The sequence below is a fragment of the Bos indicus x Bos taurus genome, chromosome 11 (assembly GCF_003369695.1).
Source record: "Bos indicus x Bos taurus breed Angus x Brahman F1 hybrid chromosome 11, Bos_hybrid_MaternalHap_v2.0, whole genome shotgun sequence".
Classification (NCBI taxonomy): domain Eukaryota; kingdom Metazoa; phylum Chordata; class Mammalia; order Artiodactyla; family Bovidae; genus Bos; species Bos indicus x Bos taurus.
This window is the reverse complement of record NC_040086.1, coordinates 83,345,114-83,371,671: the sequence shown is the minus strand read 5'-3', so window position 1 is coordinate 83,371,671 and position 26,558 is coordinate 83,345,114. Positions and strand designations below refer to the sequence as shown.

At 40.0% G+C, this 26,558-nt stretch overlaps 1 long non-coding RNA gene across 1 annotated transcript; it reads left to right on the top strand.

Annotated features, from left to right (window-relative positions):
* Positions 1-737: 737 nt before the first annotated feature.
* Positions 738-6,888, top strand: LOC113901551. The gene is made up of 2 exons (XR_003513467.1): positions 738-1,056; positions 5,833-6,888. It is a non-coding gene; the product is annotated as an uncharacterized LOC113901551 (long non-coding RNA).
* The last annotated feature ends 19,670 nt before the right edge of the window (positions 6,889-26,558 follow it).

The following is a 26,558-nucleotide window of genomic DNA, read 5'->3' as shown; positions in this document are numbered from 1 at the left end:
CTGTTTCCCCATATATTTGCCATCAAGTTATGGGACTGGATACCATGATCTTATTTTCTGAATGTTGAGCTTTAAGCCAACTTTTTCACTTTTCTCTTTCACTTTCATCAAGAGGCTATTTAGTTCTTCTTCACTTTCTGCCATAAGGGTGGTGTCATCTGCATATCTGAGGTTATTGATATTTCTCCTGGCAATCTTGATTCCAGCTTGTGCTTTCTCCAGCCTAGTGTTTCTCAGGATGTACTCTGCATATAAGTTCCTTTAAATTCTTTTATTTCTTTATTTAATTGTTTTGCTTTTGGAACATTCAGGTTATATTCTCTTTTAAATGAAATTTTCAAAGTTAAATATCTAAGCTGGTAGGTGGGGTGAGTCCTTAAGTCATCTGTGTTTCTAAAGTATTCCATTTGATACTTGGAAGGAAAAACTATTTAGAATGTAACTGTAAAAACAAGGGCCTTAGGGTCATACGATTTGTATTCTGATGCCCTTTTTCAAACAATGGCATCTTTGAAAATCACTTACACATTAGCCTCAGCTTTCTTATCTGTTTAATGGAGAATCTACAAAATCACTGGAGATGGCTGTTGGGAGGCACAGTGCTAAATAGCCTTGAAGGAGAAAGTCCATGGGAAAATGGCGAAGGGCCAGAAGTACCCAGGCATTTGTGTACTGATTGCTGAAGAACATTTCCTACCTTTGGCTATGCTCGGCGCCTAGATTTAACAATTAAACATTAAAGACATTGCTTGAGAAAATGGGTTATGGATAAATACATGGGTCATTAAGAATGTGCTGTTCCTTGAAGTATCTTTTACTGATTATATCCTAGCCTTGTATGTGTTCTGCTGGCTGTATGCTCTAAGCTCTTTGTTCCTTGCTCCTATAAAAAGGCTTGACTGCAGAAATAAACTTGTCAGTCCTTGCAGAGACTGTCCAAGTGTTGTTCTTTCAGGTTCACCGTTTCCAAGTCCCAGAGACGTATCTCCAACAAGTGGCGCCACGAACAGGGACTTGAAGGAAGACTGAACAAAGCGGCGAGCCCTGCAGAAAGAGGTAAGCAGGATGGGACAACATAGCAGTAAGATTCCTTTCATTTCTATAATGCATCACTTTCTGAAACAAAATGGTGTTACTGTTTCAAGAGATCAGTTGAATGACTGCTATCATATTTTACTGGAACATAATCCGTAGTTCCCAGAGGAGCAGATGCTCGATCTAGACATATGGAAAAGGGTTGAAAATAATGTTTTGCGAGCATATCGGCAAGGAGTCCATATTCCCCCTCAATGGTGAGTTACATGGTCACTCATACGGGCTGTCATAGAACAAATTGAAGGGCATAATATTGATTTGGAAGTAGAAACTGTTCAGTCTTTACATGAATATGAGCTTAAGGAACAAAATATGCAAGGTGCTTTGAAATATAAGAATGTTATGCTTAATCAGACACAATCCCTGGAAAAACAGCTTGGAGACGTATGTATACAGGATGTGTCAAAACTGAAGCCACTTAGAGCAGAGGTCATTTCATTCAACGGACAGCCCAAACCTGAGGTTTTTCCTTCTGCTCTATCTGTAACAGCAGTTGCTAACTTTGCTCGTACTAATCATTTCACTCCTCCTCAGGAGATGCCTGCTTGCACTTTCCCTTTCCCAATACAGTTTGATCAGCCTGCCCAAGGCAAGAATGCTTGGGCTGGTCTAGATTTTGGTATGTTGTCCAGCTTTAAGAAAGCATGCACTCTGCATGGACGTACTTCTCCTTACTGTGTAGAATTCCTCAGAGGATGGGCTGATCATTGGATGCCATATGATTTTTTTTTCAAGTAGCAAAGATGGTTCTAAATCCTCAACAATTACTTCAGTGGCAAATGTGGGTTAGTGATGAGGCCCGACAAATGATGATTGACCAGCAATCTCATGGTAACCCTGCCAATTTAACCTATGATATACTCACTGGAATGGGAGCCATGGCCAATATTACTGCACAATTAGATAATATTACCCCTCAGATGTTGCATTTCATTAGAGAAATTTCTTGCAGAGCATGGGCAAAGGTTGATAATGTTAACTCTGATGGTTCATTTGTCAAGATTACCCAGGGACATGAGGAGGAATATGCCCAATTTATAGGAAAATTAAAGGATGCCATTGAAAAATCTATCAGAGATGAAACCTTACAAAATATTATTTTAAAACAACTTGCCTTTGAAAATGCTAATGAGGAGTGTCAATCTGTGCTTGGACCAATTCGAGAAACCGGTTCTCCTATGGAATATTTGTAAGCTTATAGAGATATCGGATCTATGTCCCATAGAGCAAAATTAGTGGCACTAGAAACTTTCAATGTGCAAAAGGCTGCCAGTGCTAAATGCTTTAACTGCGGGAAGGCCGGCAATATGAAAAAACAACGCTGCATGCCAGTGCAAACAGCCAAAAATAATCTTACTTCTAATAAAAAAAAGGCCCCCGGGAGTTTGCCCAAAATGTAAAAGGGGATTCCATTGGTTGAATGAGTGTCGTTCCAAATTCGATAAGGATGGAAATGCATTGACACCAGAGGCACAACAAAAACAACAGGGAAACTAATAAAGGGGCTATCCTCTAGCCCCACTACAAAAGGAGGACCCAACATTATGACACTGCAAGCAGCTACATCTAAGAGTGCTTGCGTTGATATACCTAGTCCTTATGATATGGAATTGATAGAATTATACAATCCTCATAAAATCCCCACTGGATATTATGGTCCAATCCCACCCGGAACAGTTGGACTAATTTGGGGACGTAGCAGCTGTACAATGAAAGGTTTAGTAGTATTGACTGGAGTTGTGGATGAAGATTATGAAGGAGAGGTACATGTCATGGTGAATGTTGTAGAATTAAGAAATGTATATCTACAAAAAGGGGAACGCTTTGCACAATTATTACTTTTGCCATATGTCAAACCAATGAGGGCATCTGATAAAATTAGGCAGGGAGGTTTTGGTAGCACCAACCTTAGCGCCGCACTATCTACCTTATTAAAGGAACATCAAAAGCCTATGCTTACTCTAAAGATACGGGGAAAAAATTTCACAGGTATGTTGGATACAGGAGCCGACATTTCCATTATTAGAACTGAAGAATGGCCCCTTGAATGGTGTAAGACTGTGGCTCCTTCCAGACTGTTAGGGGTAGGAGAGGCTGATGCTACACGAACTTTAATCAGTGCATCCTATTTACAAGCTTATGGTCCTGATCAAATTGTAGTTTACATCAAACCATATATTACCAGTATCCCTATTAATTTGTGGGGAAAGGATTTTCTTGAACAAATGAAAGCCATGATCTCTCTAAATGAGCCTTTTTGATGGGGGCCATTGAGTTAACACTGCTGCCTCTTGATTGGGAATCTGATGCCCCAGTATGGACACCTCAGTGGCCCCTGACTAAAAAAAAGTTGGCAGCTATCACACAGTTAGTAAATGAGCAATTACAGAAAAATCATATACAGCCTTCATTTTTCCCATGGAATTCTCCTGTTTTTGTAATAAAAAAGAAATCAGGAAAATGGCGAATGTTGATAGATTTAAGAAATGTTAATAATATTATGATTCCTATGGGGCCCTTACAACCTGGATTGCCCTCCCCTTCCATGGTGCCAAAAGGATGGCCTGTAATTATTATTGATTTACAAGACTGCTTTTTTACTATAACTTTGCATCCTAAAGATAAAAAACGTTTTGCTTTTTCAGTTCCCTCTATAAATCACATGGCTCCTGTTAAAAGATTTCAATGGAAGGTTTTACCTCAGGGGATAATGAACTCTCCTACCATTTGCCAATATCTCATATCTGTTTTATTACAACCCAGTAGAGATAAATATCCTACTGCCTTCATAATTCATTATATGGATGACATATTTCTTTCCATGGAATCTGAACTTTGTTTACAACAGTTATATGATGAAGTCACCACCACTCTTCAAAATCATGACCTACTCGTTGTGCCAGATAAAATTCAATTGAAAGCACCCTTTAATTACCTAGGACACGTTATGGAAGAGTCTAAGATAAAACCTCAAAAAACTCAAATCTCTGTGCATTCTGTACCCACATTAAACGATTTTCAAAAATTGATAGGAGATATTAATTGGCTTCGATCATCTATTGGCATTCCCACCTATGCATTACAAAATTTATTTAAAATTTTAGAGGGACTTCCTGACCCGAATAGTCCTAGACAGCTAACAAAAAAGTGAAAGAAGAATTAAAATTTGTTGAAAAACACATTCAACAATCTTTCTCTACTCGGCTGGACCATACCCAACTGATCTATTTATATATATTCCCCACCAAACATTCACCTACTGCAATCATAGCTCAAAACAGCCCAATAGAATGGGTATATCTACATACTAAGCAGTCAAAGAAAATCGTATCATACATTGAGAAAATAGGACAGCTAATTGTATTAGGAAGAAGCCGTGTACAAACCTTAACTGGATTTGATCCATATGCAATACATGTCCCTTTGACAAAAAAGGAATTACAAATTGCCTTACAGTATAACATGACCATGCAAATAGCATTAAGTGACTTTCAGAATGTTATCTCATTCCATTTGCCGAAAGGAAAATTATGGGACTTCCTACAATTTACTAAATTTAGAGTAACTAATATCATTGCCTTCCAGCCTATTTCAAATGCACCTACCTATTTCATTGATGGCAACAAAAAAGGCATAGCTGGGATTGTTGGCCCTGACATCAAAGAGAAATTACCCACTACCTATTCTTCAGTACAAAGAGTTGAATTGTATACTTTATATGCTGTTTTATCTCTTCAACCATCATCCTTCAATGTCTATACTGATTCCAAATACCTTGCTTCCCTTTTCCCCGATTTTGTTACTGCCTTTTTATACAACCTAGATGAAGAATTATATATTCTCTTTTCAAAGACCCAAGCCTTAATTCAGTCACGTATGGAACCTTTCTTCATTGCACATATACGTGCTCATTCAGGTTTACCTGGCCCCCTGGCAGCAGGGAGTGATGCTGTTAAGTTCATAGCTCCTATCTTTACATCTGCTATGGACGAACACACTAATCTTCATACCAATGCTAAAAGATTGCACTCTAAATACCATATTCCCCTCACTGAAGTGAGACATATCATTAAATCCTGTGACGTCTGTGCTCCTCTGCACTTACGTATCATAGTTCAGGAGTTAATCCTCGTGGGCAACAGCCTAACTCCCTTTGGCAATCCGACTTCACTCATTGCTCCTTGGGAAAGCTTTCTTTGCTTTTTGTCTCAGTGGATACATTTTCAGGTTTTATATGGGCAGTGCCTGTCTCTTCAGAATCCAGCAAACACGCCATTTCCGCACTTTTACTCACCTTCCCTGTTATGGGAATACCTTCGGTCTTAAAAACAGATAATGGGCCTGCATTTACCTCTCACTGATTTCATTCATTTCTAATGGAATGGAATATAACACACATCACGGGGATACCCTACAATCCCCAGGGTCAAGCAATTATCGAAAGAACACATCGTACTCTTAAAACTCATTTGTTAAAACAGAAAGGGGGAAAATGGAAGAGGAGATACACTTCTTATCCTATGAACCCTCAACTGTTATTATCTTTAACTCTTTATTCCTTAATTTTTTTAAATTTACTAAAAGATAGTTCTGATAGTCGTGCAGACAGACATTTTGCAGAGGAAAACAGTAAGAAACCGTTAGAAGCCAACACACCAATATGGTATAAGCAGTTTAATCAATGGTTGCCAGGAATCTTACGACTCCTAGGCAGAGGTTATGGTCTTGTCGTTGCAGATGGAGAAGAAATCTGGGTTCCACTTCGCCATGTCCATTACCGAGAAGGACCCCAAGACCAGACTCCCCCGACAGGTGACGCAGCTGACGCGAAGAGTCTCATCAATGACCATAGAGAAACCGAAGAGAAAACGTCGATGTCTGAACCCCTACTGTAGGACCTGAGGAATGGCATGTGTGGAAGATGCCTGCTGCATTGGAGCGCTTTGCCAATGTGTATGGGACTGCGAAAGCCTTAAAAACCTCAAAACTATACCTTTTTATACGACAGTACAGGTTATATCTAATCTTGTGTGCACCTCCCGTACATGTTTATTGTAGGTAACTTCGACATAGATCTTTCTGCTAAGACTGTTAACTGTACAGCATGTGCCTTGTAGACGTGTTTAAACCATACTATTTCATATCATTATGTCAACATTGCAATAGTCAAGCAAAGATCTGATTTGTGGCTTCCTGTTAACCTAACAGAACCATGGACCGACTCTGTATTTCTCTCAGTTTTGCTCAAATATGGCTTAAGGAGGTCAAGGCGCATAATAGGATGGATTATTGCTGGCATTCTTAGTGTAATATCTATTGTTACAGTAGGAACTCTATCTGGTATGGCACTACACAATTCTATACAGATGTCTCTACTCAAGACTCCTTGCCTCCTACGACGGAGTCCAACTAACAGCTGCCGTGTTTAAACTAAAAAACAAAAGGAGGATATGTTGGGAGGCACAGTGCTAAATAGCCTTGAAGGAGAAAGTCCATGGGAAAATGGCAAAGGGCCAGAAGTACCCAGGCATTTGTGTACTGATTGCTGAAGAACATTTCCTGCCTTTGGCTATGCTCGGCGCCTAGATTTAACAATTAAACATTAAAAACGTTGCTTGAGAAAATGGGTAATGGATAAATAAATGGGTTGTTAAGAATGCGCTGTTCCTTGAAGTATCTTTTACTGATTATATCCTAGCCTTGTATGTGTTCTGCTGGCTGTATGCTCTAAGCTCTTTGTTCCTTGCTCCTATAAAAAGGCTTGACTGCAGAAATAAACTTGTCAGTCCTTGCAGAGACTGTCCAAGTGTTGTTCTTTCAGGTTCACCGATTCCAAGTCCTGGAGACATATCTCCAACAATGGTGACTGCAGCCATGAAATTAAAAGACACTTACTCCTTGGAAGGAAAGTTATGACCAACCTAGATAGCATATTGAAAAGCAGAGACATTACTTTGTCAGTAAAGGTCTGTCTAATCAAGGCTATGGTTTTTCCAGTAGTCATATATGGATGTGAGAGTTGGACTATAAAGAAAGCTGAGCACTGAAGAATTGATGCTTTTGAACTATGGTGTTGGAGAAGACTCTTGAGAGTCCTCTGGACTGCAAGGAGATCCAAACAGCCCATCCTAAAGGAGATCAGTCCTGGGTGTTCATTGCTAAGACTGATGTTGAAGCTGAAACTCCAATACTTTGGCCGCCTGATGCGAAGAGCTGACTCATTGGAAAAGACCCTGATGCTGGGAAAGATTGAGGGCAGGAGGAGAAGGGGATGACAGAGGATGAGATGACTGGATGGCATCACAAACTCAATGGATCTGGGTTTGGGTAGACTCCGGGAGTTGGCGATGGACAGGGAGGCCTGGCATGCAGCAGTTCATGGGGTCACAAAGAGTCGGATATGACTGAGCGACTGAACTGAACTGAACTGAACACTTACCTTGCCTAGCTAACAAACACATTGTTACTTGTTCTTATTTTAATTATTATTGAATTGTCATGTTGAATCTGATGCCCTGAAGGAGTCTCCAGGATACCAAGTTGAATTATACAAGCCAATTTGATAATAAGTTCAGTAGTTATCTAATTGAATCTCCCTTCTTCTTATGTAGAGACTGAGCTGCAGAAATAGTTGTGATTTTCCAAGAGGCTGTCAGCAAATTGGGACAAAGCTATGACCAGAAAAATCACATCTCTTTACCCAGGAAGAAGTAAAGTCGCAAAGATTTTATTCTGTTGAAATGTATCCTTTTAGATTGTAGGATTTGGGAAGAATTTCCAAATATGTAACTTAGGTGTGTGGGGATATCAGTTAGTGACATCTTGAAAGAAACAATGAAGGACTCTCAGAACTCTAAGCATTAGTGTATTGATTAATTTCATTGACTTAAAGAAAAACACACAACTAAGAATTGTGAGTTTGTTTTATTCAATGTCTTACTGAGGACTACAGCCCAGGAGGCAACCTCTCAGGAGCTCAGAGAGAATTACTCTGAAGAGAGGGGAAGAAGTCATTTCATATAGGATTTCTGGCTACAGAGTACATGCAGACAAGCACATTCTTGGGGAAAGATTACTGCTAGTCACTTTTCAAGTTAATGATTTTAGTGCTCTTCAATATGGGAAAATGCAAGAATTTGGGTTCAGTGAAATTCTTCCTGAGATATGTGTATTATTAATACTATTTCTGGGGCCTGCTATTCCAAAGCATAGAGTGCCCCATCCTGTTTTGTATCCTGATATCTATCAGGGTGCATGTCTATCAGTGACTGTAGTACTGTCAGTGACTTTAGCAGTTGTCAACTTAATCTTTATAGAAATAGATGGATGGTGCATGTGCGCGTGCTTAATTGCTCAGTCGTGTCTGACTCTTTGCGACCCATTGGACTGTAGCCCACCAGGCTCCTCTGTCTATGGGATTTTCCAGGCAAGAGTACTGTAGCGTGTTGCCATTTCCTTCTCCAAGGGATCTTCCCAATCCAGGGATCAAACCCGTATTTGCTGTGTCTCCTAAATTGCAGGCAGATTCTTTACCCACTGAGCCATCAGGGAACAATCTCATCTATAGCACAATTAAAGATGTCCCAGAGCTGCAAAGGCCTTCATAAAGAATTAAAGAGACACATTATCTTGATCACAAAGCAAAAGTGAAACAAACTGTGTATCTATTATCAGTTTTAAGAAAGCCAAACATATAATTACAAAAAGAGGATCTTTCAGCAGAAAACATAGACTAAGGGTGAGAAAAAACACAAGTGTTGGACACCCAGCACTGATGAAATAGATGACATAAATATATGTATCCATATTTCTATCTATCTGTGTGCATGCATGCTAAGTGACTTCAGTCATGTCCAACTTGGTGCAACCCTATGGACTCAGCCTGCCAGTCTCCTCTGTCCATGGAATTCTCTAGGCAAGATTACTGGAGTGGGTTGCCACTTCCTCCTCCAGGGCATCTTCCTGACCAAGGAACTGAACCTGCATTTCTTATATCTCCTGCATTGGCTATATCATGTTAAGTTAGGTCTGAAAAATACTGTAGATAAGTTGTGTTCATAGTCCTCTCAGCTGCTGAGTTACACATACCTGAAGTCTTTAAAGAAGTCAAAATAGAGCAGATGGCAACCTAGAAATAAAAGGCAACAGACAAATGTAGGCAAATAATTGGGTCAGTAGAAAACTGGACAATATTGGAATTATTATAATATAGTCCAAGATGCCAGCTTTAGGCTTACGTTGAAGAAATGAATTAAAAATGAAGATGCAAAGAACAGCATGTATATTTCTTTATGTCGATACACAGTGCTTCCTTATCAGTTGTGTCCCTTAAGTTTCATGTATTACATTAACCAAAAGATTCATTTGGGTATTTCTGTAACATCTTACGGAGAAACCCAAACAAACTGTGTGAAGTGAAGTGAAGTGAAGTCACTCAGTCCGACTCTTTGTGACGCCGTGGACTGTAGCCTATCAGGCTGTTCCGTCCATGGGATTTTCCAGGCAAGAGTGCTGGAGTGGATTGCCATTTCCTTCTCCAGGGGATCTTCCCGACCCAGGAATCGAACCCAGGTCTCCCACATTGTAGGCAGACGCTTTACTGTCTGAGCCACCAGGGAAGCCAACCCAATTCCCTGATAGTGCAGTTGTTATAGAATCCACCTGCAATGCAGGAGACTCTGGTTCAAATCTTGGGTCAGGAAGATCCACTGCAGAAGGGATAGACTTCCCACTCCAGTATTGTTGGGCTTCCCTTGTGGCTCAGCTTGTAAAGAATCTGTCTGCAATGTGGGAGACCTGAGTTCGATCCCTGGGTTGGGAAGATCCCCTGGAGAAGAGAAAGGCTACCGATTCCAGTATTCTGGCCTGGAGAGTTCCATGGACTGTATAGTCCATGAGATCACAAAGAGTTGGGCACGACTGAGCCACTTCACTTCAATATTAATATTACTATTTCACATAAGAGGAGTCCATCAGAGAGAAATGAAATAATTTGCCGAGTGTCAAAGAAACAGTTTGAGAAATATATTAAAAAAAAATACTTGGCTTTGTTGTGTTAAACAAATAATAGAAATAATAATCTCTTCATTTTAAAAATTTAGTAATAAGAGAGATTAAGTTCCTTTCTTCACAGAGAGCACTTTTCCAGTGTGATGGCACAAAAATAAACAGGTAGTCATGTGAATAAGTAACATCACACAGTGGCTGTGGAAGGTAGATGATGAGGGGGTGAGATTGAGATGAGAAACTTCTCTATGCTTATCCTTGCTCTTTAGTCATGAGTTTTAAATCCATTGTAAGGGAAAGAACTTTTTGCCCCCATTGAACCTGAAAGCTCAGCCTCTCTGTACCCTGGTGCCAAATCAAATCTCAGAGACAGAGGTTCGGGTTTAATAGAAAAGGATGGTTTTATTGCTTTACTAGTCAAAGGGGGACACAGTAGGCTCTGGTCTCTAAAATCTGTCCCAACCTAGGGGAGTTTGGGGAGGAGTTTTGTAGAAATGGTTCAAGAGTGGGGTGGCTAACAAGATTAAGGCATGTGCAGGGTCCCAGGTGGTTGGTCTCCTAATCCTGATGAACTCTAGTCCCTTTGATCTTGCCTCCTTGGTTTCTTGACTGCTCCTCCCTTAATGAGCAACTGGTCCAATCTGCCCTTTGGAACTCAGGGAAAGTCATGGGGTCTGGAGTCTGGCCTATAAGAAACAGGGGATAAAAAAAGGCTTCTATGCCCAGGAGCCCCACAGGGTCCCACTTGGTTTCACTGTGATCTGACATGATGTGATAAATTAAAGAATCATTTATGAGCCCATTTAAGAGCCTTGCAGTTGGATAGGGAAGGAACTGAAACTGTCCCCCTCCTGACATTCTAAAACAGCTGGACTGGAAGCCAAGTAGGGAGAGCTGTGATGAGGTGGTTTGCAGAGGCTGGGGAAGCATGTGAGGGCACTCCCAGAGCAGGGTGGAGTGGGCACAGAGTGGGAGCTTGTGACTGGAACAGAGAATATACGGGATTGGTCCTTATCAATCACATGCATCAACTTTAAAATACATGTTTCACTCAGAAATAATCAGCTTCCCAGGTGGTGCAGTTGGTAAAGAATCTGCCTGTCAATGCAGGAGATGCAGGAGATGCAAGTTTGATCCCTGAAGGTGGAAATGACAACCCACTCCAGTATTCTTGCCTGGATAATTTCAGGGACAGAGGAACCTGCGGGGCTACAGTCCAAGGGGTCACAGAGTAGGACACAAGTGAAGCAACTTGGCACACACGCAAACAGCTGTTAATCTATAAGGTGAAGTTTCTTTGGAGGTGAGGTTTGGCAATGCTATGTAGTATTAGGACTTCCAAAATCCCATGGACGGAGGATCCTGGTAGGCTGCAGTCCATGGGGTAATGAAGAGTCAGACACGACTGAGTGACTTCCCTTTCACTTTTCACTTTCATGCATTGGAGAAGGAAACAGCAACCCACTCCATTGTTCTTGCCTGGACAATCCCAGGGACAGGGGAACCTGGTGGGCTGCCGTCTATGGGGTCGCACAGAGTCGGACACGACTGAAGTGACTTAGCAGCAGGCGGTGCTAGTGGTAAAGAACCTACTTGCCAAAACAGGTTAGACATAAGAGATTCCGGTTTGATCCCTGGTTCAGGAAGATCCCCCGGAGGAGGGCACAGCAACCCTCTCCAGTATTCTTGCCTGGAGAATTCTATGGACAGAGGAGCCTGTCAGGCTGCCGTCCATAGGGTCACACAGAATCAGACACGACTGAAGCGATTTAGCACATGCAGTTTTAGCAACAGACAATTGTGGTAGAAATACAGTGTACAGTTTTGTGGGCAGCCAGCTTCTGAATATGTTGAAGATCGTAAGGAAAAAAAGTGCTAAGTTGGAACTTTAACACTCGGCTCTAGGCATGGATAGAAAATAGATATTTTCTGTGACAGTTCTGCTATATTGCTAGAGGGCAAATATTTCAGGAAATCAAGCCCAAAGTCATCTCCAACAAGTGGCTGAATTACCATATACATGAAATTCATAACCTCCCTGGGTCTCTTATGGGTTATAAGGTATAAGAAGAATTGAAAGACTTGGGATTGGGATTACAAATTCTCAAATCCCAGGAGAGAAAACAAAACAAAACAAAGCCAAAAGAAAAACACACACACATAAAACAACAACAACCAAAGCACATCTGTCTCTTTTTCTGAGTAGGTTTGCTTCCCCTTGACTAATGATCTTAATAATACACTTGTCAGAGGCAGTTGTCTTGCACAGGCAAGTTGAATCTCCTCAAAACCCAAATCCTCATTGCTCAGTCCTCAATCCTCATCTCTCATTGCTTCAAAAGCAGTGTTAGGTTCAAATCCATGTGGATTCCCTAGAGCATAAATGCGGAGTCTGAGAAGAGTTATCATACACAAAAACACATAGCAACGTTTTGCCAATTCATAAATATAGAACCCTGAAGAAAATGCACCAGGATGTATTCTAAGGGTGTTTGACGGGGGTAAGAATGCAAATTTGAATCAGTGTGAATTTATTAATATGGGTAGACTGGCCAGTTTGGATTGAAAGTTAATGAAAGCAAGTTGATTGAAACTTAGATTCAAGGGCAACATTGCTTCTTCAGTATTAATGTAAACCCTGGAATACAGAGTAGTTTCTCTTCCTGGCTGAACTCTACAAATACATCATGATCAATCCACCTGACTTCTATAGCAGCCTCAAGCAGTCAGGGAAAGGTCTTGGAAAATGTGGATGCCATTGTTCCATCACTGTTCTCTTACCTATGCAATGTCTAGCATTAGATATTTTCTGTTCTTTCTTTTTTTCCCCAGTTCTGAACATCCTTGCTCTAGTCACCTGATTACTAGACCAAGATTTCCTGAGATTCTTAATTTTATTACCATCTGTATTCAACTAAAAGTGTGAAAAATCTTCATTTCTTTGCAAGCTTCCTTCTGTTAAGGAAATCATTATAGGAATTTGCTGATGAGACTCATAATTTGCCTTAGGTGTTTAGAAAATTTGAATTTATTCTTTTTTGTGTTTGTTTGTTTCTATATTTTTGTTTTCTAATTGTTTTAATTATACTGTATATAGTAATAATGGTTTTATTCTACTCTCTTTAAGGGTTTCCCAGGTGGCTAACAGGATAAAGAATCCACCTACAATGCAGGAGACACAGGAGACGTGGGTTCAATCCCTGGGTCAAGAAGATTCTCCCTGGAGGAATGCATGGCAACCCACTACGGTATTCTTGCTTAGAGAATCCAATGGACAGAGGAGCCTAGAGGTATACAATCCATAAAGTCTCAAAGAGTTGGACATCTCTAAAATGACTAAGCACGTACAACTATCTTTAAAGCCGTGACATTTTGTAGAAAAACTAAGGCTCAAAAGATCACGTTTTGACCAAATGTACACAGAAAATAAGAGGTAAGCTACAGTTAAAAATATGTCTGTCTGAATCCATAGCATTTTTCCTTAAAACAAAAAAAAAAAAATCTCTCTTCTCTAGCAAGGGGACAAAGGGCTTGTAAACCTATATGTGACAATGCTAGAGACTTTACTAAATATTTTGGCATAAATCTGGTAGTAGTGTTAGTCATTCAATCGAGTCTAACTCTTTGTGACCCCATGGACTATAGCCCGCCAGGCTCCTCTCTACATCAGATTCTGCAGGCAAGAATACTGGAGTGGGTAGCCTAGCCCTTCTCCAGGGGATCTTCCTGACCCAGGGATCAAACCCAGGTCTCTTGTATTGCAGTGGATAATTTACCACCTGAGCCTCCATGGGTCTAGGTAAAGGGTAAGGTTTTAACCTCACAGATAATGTAGTCTGGATCAGCTTTTCTAAATTTAATGTAGTCTGGACCAGCATTTAAATGGTCCAGACTACTACATTATCTCTGAGGTTAAATGGAGGCAAATGCTTAATAGTATTAGGAAGAAAGAAAGAATTTAGAATTAAATTAACACAAGTGACATGTCGATATAGAGTATAGAATTTATTTCTATATAAAATTCTAGATTACTCATCTATTTTATGATTCTTTTCTATGCTTCCTGCTATACCTCCTTCTCCAAACAATGTTGCACAACAGTGCAGCCAAATAAAAAATAATCATAAATTATATATGAAAATCCACATATATCTGTAACTATTATCTACACCACATGGAGCAGCATGGATTTGAAGAAAAATGATGCAAAATGGAAAACCAGCTTACTAGTTTTCAGCTTTGCTTACCTCAGGCAAGTTTCTCAACACTTTTAAATGCCTGTTTTGATGTCTGTAAATTGAGGATAACACTCTGCATGGTTATGGGAAGATTAAACATGGTGTTAGGTATAAAGCATTAATACAACATTAATATTAATACTGAACTAAATATGTAATCTTGGGCAACTTCACATCTTGGAACTGGTTTCCTGCCCTGCAAAATAGAGGCAGTCACATTCATTCGGAGGATCGCCATGACAGTTAGATGTAACACAATCAGCACTTGAGTTGACCACTGCTAAATCTGTACCATTGATAAAATCGCCCATGACCTTCTCTATCCCACTCACTTATCTCTGGCTGGAAAGCAAACAAGTAGAGCAACAGGTGAATTCCACCCAGAGGGCATCATTTTTATCAAGTGCATTTCCAAATAATGAGGCTTAAATGCCATTTCTGAAGTAGTTAAGACAGATAGCGGTCTTGCTGATGATAAAGGCAAAATATACTGTGCATTTGATGACAGAATATTTCATATACAGTTGTTCCTAAAACGTGAAAAGGTCTGAGATATGTCTGTTAAGGGATATAGTAATAGAATGAAAAGATATTTTCCATGCCGTTTTATGAATGGTTAGGAGACAGCATTTTAGATATAAAGTGGAAATTTTTATAACATTTGTGATAGGTAATATGGAAAAATGTATCCAAAGCCTTAAAAAATTTGCTACCTTTAGACCCAAAATATTTTGTTAGTAAGAAAACAATCAAGGATTTACGTGCAGATTCACCTTAGGGTTTCTCAGATTCATTTCGATATTTGGCAAAACTAATACAATATTGTAAAGTTTAAAAATAAAATTAAAAAAAAATAAAAGAGAAAAAAATTTTAAATGTTATAAATGTTTTAACACAAAGTATAAAATAAATATTCACGAGTCCATACAGACTCAAGAATAAGTGATTGAATAAATAAATGGGGGGAGAATAGATGATTTCCTATGCAGAAAAATCCCATGTTATTCATGTTCCCTCCACCCTTAAGGGAAGTGAAGCTTATTTCCCCCATTTAATGACTTTTTTTTCCAAAGAGTGCAATGTGGAAAATGGAAGGGAAGAGAAGAGCAATTTTACAGCTGAGACACCTAACAAACACTACCTCAAGAACAAGGACAAAGGTTAACTCAACAGTTTTTAAGTCTTAGGTGTAGCATGCACTCTTGATATGATGTGATGAGGATGACACTTTACTCCTGCTAGTTTTCCTCCCTATAACACATAACCCCAGTGTAATCATTAAAAAAATCAAGCAAGTCTTCATTGAGGGAAGTTATAAAACATCTGACCAGCACTCCTCAACACTGTCACGAAGCATCACCACAAGAAAAAATTATGAGAAGAAAAAGATTTAACTAGTTTCTAAAATCTTTGAAGAATATTACATCTCTCCCAAGGCTGTTGCAGGAAAAAAAAAAATGGCTTTCTTTCTATGACAACATATTAATTTTTTAAAGTGTGGGATGATGATAATCCCAAAGTTTTATATTTTCTTATATTAGGTTAAAGGATTTCAGAAAACTCTACATAAACAAAAGCAATCTTATAGACAGCTTTAGCTGACTGTATCATATCTGCTTTCTCTAATAATAGTTATTGAAGAATAAGTAAGTTTGTTTTTTTTTCTCATCTGAAGTCAGAATGTGACCAAATAATTATCTATATATTAACTATTTATAATAAATTATTTGGACTGTAAGAATTTAACTAAATCTGTATTATGAAAAAGACATATTATTTCAGATTAGAGACAGAATTTCAGGGAAGGAGCAGTATCATTTTTTCCCAGCATGCACTTCTGCTTGTGGGACCAGCATCATGGGAAAGTATGAAGAATCCATAGGAGAACCAGGGGAGGAAGAGACGGGAAAGTTATGGAATGAAAGACACTTTATCCTGACACCTCTCTCCACTGGGGAGAGTGAACACTTCTTTTAGTTACTGTGATTTATTTAATAATAATTATTATAATTGCTATTATTCCATTTTCATTTAAAAAAATCCAAGTTATATAGTGCTGTGATTTGTAAGTTCTTTCACTGTTTTTGTCAATTAGGTTAATAAAAGCATCCCCCTTATCCTCTCACAGTAACCATTTTTCATATCCTGAAGATCACTGAACCTCAAAATTTTGGTGAATTCATAGCCATAACATTCCCATCACCTCAATAAAAACCAAAAGCTATTTTAAGTAAAATGAAAGTACAAACAAGTGATTTTTTTTCCATAATTATTTTTGTATATTCAAAAATAAATGCTGGTGATAATTATTCTCTTTCCAAAGTGACCTTCCATTGAAAACTTGAAAAATCATTTGTCCTGAAATTTTATCACTGAGAAAAGTCAGACATTAGTCTTATAAACAATGAAATGACAATATATAAGGGATATGGATGAAAGAAATGTCTCCAATACATTTTATTAATATTTATGTTGCAACTATATTTATTGTCAATGTGAGGATGATGGATTAAAATGTGAAGACCTGAAGCATATGGCAATGAGAGATGAACTTTCTCCTGGGCATTTATGAAGGAGACCTTGCTAGAACTGATAGAATATTGTTTATTTTTATGTCAGAGAAATACATATACATAAACATTAGACATGCTAATTTGAGAATGGAATTTGAACAGTGTATCTCTTAAGCAAAGGTAAAGACCCCAAAAAGAAATGAAATGTAATGGTTTGCATCTTGGATACCAAAATCTGTAGAAACTTAAGCTCTTTATATAAAACTGTGTAGTATTTGCAAATACCTTATGCACATCTTCCTCTTTACTTCACATCATCTCCAGATTACTTACAATAACTAATATAATGTAAATGCTGTGTGGGTGCACAACAAATTCAAGTTTTGTGCTTTGGAACTTTGGGAATTTTTTGGTAAATATTTTTGTTCCAAAGGTGGTTCAATCTATGGATGTGAAACTTTATATATGAAAGGTGACCATATGTACCAATCATCACATAAAATAGTATAGATAGATATGTCAAATATATATATATCCCCTTCTAAGGGATCTTCCCAACCCAGGGATCAAACCCAAGTTTCCAACATTGCAGGCAGATTCTTTACCAGCTTAGCCACAAGGGAAGCCTATAGAGAGAGAGAGGGGTGGCGGGGAGAGGGAGAGAGAGAGGGAGTCAAATTACAGAATAGAAAACAGAATACTGATTATGTATTGCTACTTCTTAAGTGAATACTTATTGAGCCATGTCTTGAATTCACTATTCTACACTTGACAGAAGCAAACAGTTTCCATCCCTACTCTAAAGACAGCCCCACTTTAGTTCCATCAATATGTGCAACTGTTTCAACCCTGACTCTGAAAACTCCAATTTATTTGTATAATTTGGATTTATTTTATGCATCCTATATTCAGAATGATTTATTTTTCCTTACTAGTCTCTCCTTTCTGCTCTTTTCACTCAAGGAGAATGCTACATTTAATTAAATGTAGAAGTGTGCTTTTTATCCCATTTATAATTTTCAAAGCAAGTGCAGATTTCTATAGTAGTAAATGTTTCCTTTTCAGTCCTTAAGGAAAATATCTAGAATTTCTGTACACAGATGAGATCTAGATTTTCTAAAAAAGAGATGCATTAAGGGAAAGATGGAAAGAACAGATTTTTGAGATGAAAGTTTGTTTAGGGAGCAGTCAATCTGATTCCTGGAGAAGGAAATGGCAACCCCCTCCAGTACTCTTGCCTGGAGAATTCCAAGGACAGAGGAGCCTGGCGGGCTACAGTCCGTGGGATCACAAAGAGTCAGACATAAATGTGTGACTAACTTCCAACTTTCACTTTCAACCTGATTGTATGGTTGTTAGAAAGTCTGCAAAAGCTGTTACACTCCAATTGTGTAAAGCACAAACTGAACTCACCCCATCCTTTGGTTCCTACTTCTCTTGTGTTTGGAGGAAGAATAAGATGTCAAGTTCTAGAGAAAGTCACCTTTTCCCTGCACAAGGTTCATCTATAACCCTTATACCAAAGACAAACTTTATATAAAAATTGTTCAACTCTATTTTGTTAGGAAATCCCTTTACTTACTAGGGCCATTCATGGAGGAGAAAGGAGAAGATTGTGCTTTTCCTAGAGGCCATAGTGCATGTCATTAACATCAAGTAGGTTGTTGCAGATTCAGATCTGGTGATCTCAGGAGACAGCTAAAGAATTTGGAGTCTCTCTTGTGCAAATGGCAATGGAAGCCACAGTGATAAAGAGAGATCAGAAATAAACCTGAAGCTCTCCCCCAGGACAGACCCTGTCTCTTGGAATTAAAAAAAAGAAAAAAAAATTCACAGAAGGATACGGAGTAAATCCAGGTAATCCTATTTTGAAGCTCATGAAACAAAAAACTTACATAATCTGTCACGAGCATCACATCCTTAATGAACCGATCAGTCCCTTGAATCAGATAAATCAACTCAGTTGTAGTTTTATATTTTCTTTCAAATAGTTTGCTTTCTTCTGGCAGACAACTATCTCCCTAACTTGACATATATAGACTTCACCTTCTGAAGCCACACACTCCAGGCTCCACCACTTACTACAAGCTCCGACACTTGCCCTGTCCCTCCTATCACAGTGCATCTGCACACTTCTTACCTGGTCAGGATGGCAAAGTTCTTCATGCAATTGCCCTCACGTGACATTCACTACATCACAGTGGAGAATGTAGCCCATCTGACAATCCATATTCATCCCCCTAACTTTTTCTGTACATATGTACCCTATCCTTACAATACGTACACCATTCATTGTTGAATCTAAGAAATTGGCTTAATTCCAAAATCAGGATGTTGTTGTCATTCAGTGGCTCAGCCATGTCCCACTCTTTTCAACCCTGTGGACTGCAACACGTCAGGCTTCCCTGTCCTTCACCACCTCCTAGATGTTGCTCACTGAGTCTATGATGCCATCCAACCATCTCATCCTCTGCTGCCCCCTTCTCCTTCTGCCTTCAGTCTTTCACAGCACCAGGGTCTTTTCCAATCAGTTGGCTCTTCACATCTAGTGGCCAAAGTATTGGAGCTTCTACTTCGGCACCAGTCCTTCCAATGAATATTCAAGATTGATTTTCTTTAAGATTGACTGGCTTGATCTCCTTGCTGTCCAAAAGATTCTCGAATCTTCACCAGCACTGCAGTTTGAAAGCATCAATTCTTCCATTCTCAATTTTCTTTATGGTCCAGCTATCACATTTGTACATGACTACTGGAAAAACCATAGCTTTGACTATACAAGGGCTTCCTTGTGGAAGCTTACTCAGCTGGTAAAGAATCCACCTGCAGCATGGGAAACCTGGGTTCGGTCCCTGGGAAAGATCCCCTGGAGAAGGGAAAGGCTTCCCACTCCAGTATTCTGGCCTGGAGGATTCCATGGACTGTATAGTCAATGGGGTTGCAAAGAGTCAGACATAACTGAGTGACTTTCATTTCACTTGACTATACAGACCTTTCTGAGAAGGCAATGGCACCCCACTCCAGTACTCTTGCCTGGAAAATCCCATGGAGGGAGGAGCCTGGTAGGCTGTAGTTCATGGGGTAGCTAAGAGTTGGACATGACTGAGCGACTTCACTTTCACTTTTCACTTTCCTGCATTGGAGAGGAAATGGCAACCCACTCCGGTGTTCTTGCCTGGAGAATCCCAGAGACGGGGGAGCCTGGTGGGCTGCGGTCTATGGGATCGCACAGAGTCGGACACGACTGAAGTGACTTAGCAGTAGCATACAGACCTTTGTCAGCAAAGTGATGTGAAGTCTCTGCTTTTTGCAAAGTGTCAATAAAAGTCTACAGAACTACACTCTAAGGATAACAGAAAGATCTCAGTCGTTAAGTGGTGGATGTAAAGGGCCTTCTGAAATATTTAAAAGAGGTTGGTGAGGTTTCAAAATCTAGAAGCAATCCAAAAATATTCTTGGTGCCTCAGTTCAGTTCAGTCACTCAGTCGTGTCCGACTCCTTGTGACCCCATGGACTGCATAACAACAGGCCGCCCTGTCCATCACCAACTCCCAGAGTTTACTAAAACTCATGCCCATTGAGTCGATGATGCCATCCAACCATCTCATCCTGTCACCCCCTTCTCCTCCCTCCTTCAATCTTTCCCAGCATCAGGGGCTTTTCAAATGAATCAGTTCTTCACATCAGGTGACAAAGTATTGGAGTTTCAGCTTCAACATCAGTCTTTCCAATGAATATTCAGGACTGATTTCCTTTAACAAAGACTGGTTGGATCCCCTTGCTGTCCAAGTGACTCTCCAGAGTCTTCTCCAACACCACAGTTCAAGAGCATCAATTCTTCAGCACTCAGCTTTCTTTATAATCCAACTCTCACATCCATACATGACTACTGGAAAAACCATACCCTTGACTAAACAGACCTTTGTTGGCAAAGTAATGCTTCTGCTTTTTAATATGCTGTCTAGGTTGGTCATAACTTTCCTTCCAAGGAGTAAGTGTCTTTTAATTTCATGGCTGCAGTCGCCATCTGCGGTGATTTTGGAGCCCCCCCTCCAAATAAAGTCTGCCACTCTTTTCACTGTTACGCCATCTATATGCCATGAAAACTTGGTGTCTCAGTTGAATATAAATTAGCTTTATCTGATACGATACTCTTACAACAGAAATATGTACAATGAATCAAGAAGAACCAGATTAATGGCAAAGACCAAAGGGTATGGGTAGACATTCCACAACTGTCCAAAATCCAAATCTTAATTTCTGAACTCTATGGGGAGTATAGCCTGGCAGGCTACAGCCCATAGGGCTGCAAACCATCAGCTGCGTCTGAAGCCACTGAGCACACATGCACATGGCATGAAGACCCTGGTACTACTTCTGTTCCACAAGCAGTAGGTCTGGAGGGGCTCAGGATTTTAACTTATTTGACCACAGCATGCCTGATGCCCTGAGTCAATGGTGAATTGAGATAGACGAGTGATGGGCTAAGGAGTCAGGGACAGCTGTTTCCTAGCAGGGGAAGGCTCAGATACACCGAAGCCAGGCTCAGACCAAAATCAATTACAGAGACTGGTATGAGAGAAGCACTCATTTCAAGTCTTGAAGGGGAAAAAAAAAAAAAAAAAGTAAGGTTAAAGATGAGCTGGTTCTAAGTACGAGTGACAGGATTGAGATGTTTTTCTAAAAGGGGAAATTAAGGAGCCAGAGAACTTCAAGCATCAAAGGTGAAGAGTCGCAAATGAGGGAACAGAAGTCCTGAGAAAAGGAGCAAATGACATCTGAGAAAATTGACAGGACTCAATTTAAGAGCCGGAGGATTCTTCAAGGGCTGGGGAGAGGTAGCGATATGACCCAACAGGCAGAAATGGCACCGCACAGAGGAGGGGCTGCAAGTGGAAAACGCTGAGGGAAGAACCCCACTCCTGTGTGACCGGCCTGATGTGTAAATAACCCCAGGTCAGAGGATGCTGCTGCCCCTGGTCCAAGGTTAGAAAAAAATACTTCTCTCAGGACTCCTTGGTGTGCTGTGTCTTTGCCTGTGTGTGCAGAGACCCCCAAGACAGTATTATCATCCATTCCCAAGATTTTTAAAGATCCATCCTTACTTGTTTGTTTAGGTGTCTGTCCATTCATCCATAAATAAAAACTGCGTGGCAGCCCCAGGCAAATTGCAAATACAGCTCATTTCAATCAGAATGAGAAACACTTATGTGCTACAGACTCAGGGTGGGTGTCTGAAAAGGTTTGGGAGAAAAGACTTGGCTAAAGGAATGAGGTAGAAACAACAGCAAGCAGGAGAGGCCGAGACAGGTGAAAAAAGCAATTAAGGAAGATATCTCTGTAAAGGAATATTCTCAGTGGCATATATCTGCAAAGTGGTACTGCAACAGTGGGAAGTTAACAGAGTAGGTAGTCAGACAAATATAATATTGAATTCTTGTCTGTGCCCAACTAGAGTGTCAACTTGGGTCTCATGACATGAAATGGTTGAATCAGCTCCCTTCTGCATAAATGACAGTGTTACCATTTTCTTCCCTGGGTTTTGTGAGGATTAAATGAGATCATGTATAGAGAAACATTGCCTGGCATGTTTGCATCCTGCTACCAGCGCCTCTAGCTTCATGACAGCAAGACGTGTGGATACAAAGTCCCACAGCCTCCCCCTGCTTCCTTCCAGAGGATCAGAAATAGAAGGGTGCAGCCGTCATTGCTCAATGCCGCTCCGTGAATAGGGACAAGGGGCTGAACTGGTTGGAACCACGGCTGAGGGACTGACTGAGTCAGGGGCAAATCACCATAATTGTGCCCATCAGGAGGGAGAAAAAGTGCCAGAGGATCAGTAGGAATGAGACATGGAGAGCAAAAGGAACATGGGGGCCCTCCATGGCAGCTTGGTTTTGCCAACTGTATGCAGGAGCAGGGATCAGATTAAGAAACTTTGTGATATTTGTCTAAAAAAGAAAGTTTTAGACAAATATCACAAAGTTTCTTAATGGGGAACACATGTATACTAATTAAATAATTTTCTATTAAAGAAAAAAAAAGAAAAATAAATAAATAAAAAAGAAAGTTTTAACACAGAGAGAGAGCAGAAGTGAGGAGTCAATATTTTTATTTTGGAAATTTGGTTTTGGTTCCATTGACACCATCTGGTACCAAGGGCTTTCCCTGGCATTGAGTTGATGGAAGAAATAAATCCTCTTCTTTACATCATTAAAATCTGAACATATTTCCAAAGCACTGGGACAGGCTGGCTCCACATCACCCCAGAGAGCTTTTACTGAAGTGGCAGCAACACTTAACACTTGATAAGGTGACTCCTGTGGACCTGTGCTGCCCTGGTACTGGGTCTTTGGTGCTTCACAGAGAATTTACAAGTGTGTTCTGCAGACCATCAGGCTAGATCTGGGAGGGCTATAGTGCCCGCTCATGATGTCATGCTAAGGGAACAGGCTCCTCTCTGCTGTAAGGGGTCAGTGGCTGACTGTCAGGATGTCATGTGTTCACCAAACACTATGGTGTGAGAGAGATGGAATCTGTTGTAAAGCCCTTCAGATATTGCTCCCATCAGAGAAAAAATTTCCTCTGAAGGGCACATCCTCCATTTCTTCCAGAGGCATTCCCTGTAGGTATTATAATCTCCACTTCCCAACCTCCCATTCTTTTCCAATTTCTATTTCATTACTGCACAGAAATGTTTGTTGTCAAGACCACAAATGCCTTCCAGTTTGCCAAACCTAATCATCACTTCTCTGCCCTCATTACAAGCTCTGGGCAACTTTCCACCTGAAGGCTAATCTGTTTTTGAAAATCTTTTTCTTTTCTTATCTTGTGTGATTCCACCCTCTTCTGAATGTGCTCAGCTCTCTTCAGGCCCTTCCATTCATTCTTTGATCTGGACAATCCTGGTGCCCAGACCTCAGTAGAAGAACACTTTCTTTATTTTTCTTTCTTTTTATAAATACACACTCTCAGTCATGTAATCAAAACCTATGACTTTAAAATGCCAGCATCTCAGTGTTTATGACACACAAATTATTCTATGTGGGTTTTTTCTTTGCTATCCTTTCCTTTCTCATTGTGCTCAACTTTTCCTATAGATTCTTAAATGTGAGAATTATCTTCATAATGTCTAGTTTGAAGTTATTATCTGTTGGTTCCACTGTCTCTATTATTTTAAAATCTGCTTCCGTTGGTTGTTTCTGCTTCCATTATGGGTCAAGTATTCTGCTTATTTGCATATCTGATCATTTTTTATTAGAGGTCAAATATTGTGTATTTTGTGCTGAAGATTGCTGAGTTTTGTTATGATTTTTAAAAATTTATTCAGATTGTGTTCAGATGTTCAGTTCAGTTCAGTTCAGTCGCTCAGTCCTCCCTGTCCATCACCAACTCCCAGAGATGTACATCATGTTTATGCAACTGGAAGCTTGCTTTTAAGATGTCTCTTAGCTGGCCAATAACAATCTTTTCTCCAGTGTTACCATAACCCAGTATCCTCTTCTGAGGGTTCTACCCAATGTCTCAAGCATTTCAAGATCTTTCCACCCTGGCTAAGTAGAGACTATTTTCTTTCCTCTGAAAAATATCCGCAGCCTTGTTTAAGCTCCGGGAATTTTAATTGTATTTTACTTTTCACCAATTCTTTGATAATGGGCAAACTCTAAGAGATGGTGAGGGACAGGGAAGCCTGTCATGTTGGTCGGTGAGGTCGCTAATAGTCGGACATGACTTAACAACTGAAGAACAATATTCTTTGGCAGTGATTCATCTTCTGGGTTTGAGTAGTTTCTTCTCACTTTGGGACCTCACAGAATCAGAGGAGCTCACTGCAGTTGTCTGTGGTTCCTCTCTCTCGGTCACTGTCTCTGTCCCTTTCTCCAACATTTTTAGAACTCTAGTCCACGTTTTATGGTTACCTCTTTATCTCTCCAAATTCTGATATTTTCTCTTCAATTTATCTAGATAACTAAATTCTGTGTTTTTTCTTGTTTTGCATTTTGTTTGTTTGTTATTTCCCATCTGTTACTTTGGCCCCATCTCCAAGCTGTGACAAGTTGATGCATCCATAGGACTCACAACATTCACTAGTCTTCACCCAAGGACTAGACTTAACCTGCATATTATCTAATGTCTGAAAACTTGTCTCATTAATTTTACCAGTTTCTACATTTTTTAGAAAAGAAATTCCAGTAACAGTTAATTCTTTATGGGCAAAATTAGATCTTAATACATATTTAAACAATAAAGACTTGAAGTGATAACATAGAAAAAAAATCTGAAAGCTACAGAAATGGATTATTTGAAAGATAAACTATAGTAAATTTAATACCTTCTGGCAGGTTAGGACTAGAAGGGGCATAGAGCTTTAGCAATTAATTTCAGGGATTCAAAAATTGGACTAGAAAGGGTATCTGATTTAGCCAAGATTAGAAAGTTCCCAAGCCAGGGCTGTGGGGCCAAGTTTCTTGACTTCATGACCTCTGTGTGTGTGTCTGTATCTGTATGTCTATATCAGTATTGCATCAAATAAGGTCATAATCTTTAAGCATCAATTCAGTTCAGGTCAGTCGCTCAGTCGTGTCCGACTCTTTGTGACCCCATGAATCGCAGCACGCCAGGCCTCCCTGTCCATCACCAACTCCCGGAGTTCACTCAGACTCACATCCATCGAGTCAGTGATGCCATCCAACTATCTCATCCTCTGTCGTCTCCTTCTCCTACCGCCCCTAATCCCTCCCAGCATCAGAGTCTTTTCCAATGAGTCAACTCTTTGAATGAGGTGGCCAAAGTACTGGAGTTTCAGCTTTAGCATCATTCCTTCCAAAGAAATCCCAGGGCTGATCTCCTTTAGAATGGACTGGTTGGATCTCCTTGCAGTCCAAGGGACTCTCAAGAATCTTCTCCAACACCACACTTCAAAAGCATCAATTTTTCGGCACTCAGCCTTCTTCACAGTCCAACTCTCACATCCATACATGACCACAAGGAAAACCATAGCCTTGACTAGACGAACTTTGTTGGCAAAGTAATGTCTCTGCTTTTGAATATGCTATCTAGGTTGGTCATAACTTTCCTTCTAAGGAGTAAGCGTCTTTTAATTTCATGGCTGCAGTCACCATCTACAGTGATTTTGGAGCCCCCCAAAATAAGGTCTGACACTGTTTCCACTATTTCCCCATCTATTTCCCATGAAGTGATGGGACCAGATGCCATGATCTTTGTTTTCTGAATGTTGAGCTTTAAGCCAACTTTTTCACTCTCCTCTTTCACTTTCATCAAGAGGCTTTTTAGTTCCTCTTCACTTTCTGCAATAAGGGTGGTGTCATCTGCATATCTGAGGTTACTGATATTTCTCCCGGCAATCTTGATTCCAGCTTGTGTTTCTTCCAGTCCAGCATTTCTCATGATGTACTCTGCATACAAGTTAAATAAGCAGGGTGACAATATACAGCCTTGACGTACTCCTTTTCCTATTTGGAACCAGTCTGTTGTTCCATGTCCAGTTCTAACTGTTGCTTCCTGACCTGCATACAGATTTCTCAAGAGGCAGATCAGGTGGTCTGGTATTCCCATCTCTTTCAGAATTTTCCACAGTTTATTGTGATCCACACAGTCAAAGGTTTTGGCATAGTCAATAAAGCAGAAATAGATGTTTTTCTGGAACTCTCTTGCTTTTTCCATGATCCAGCGAATGTTGGCAATTTGA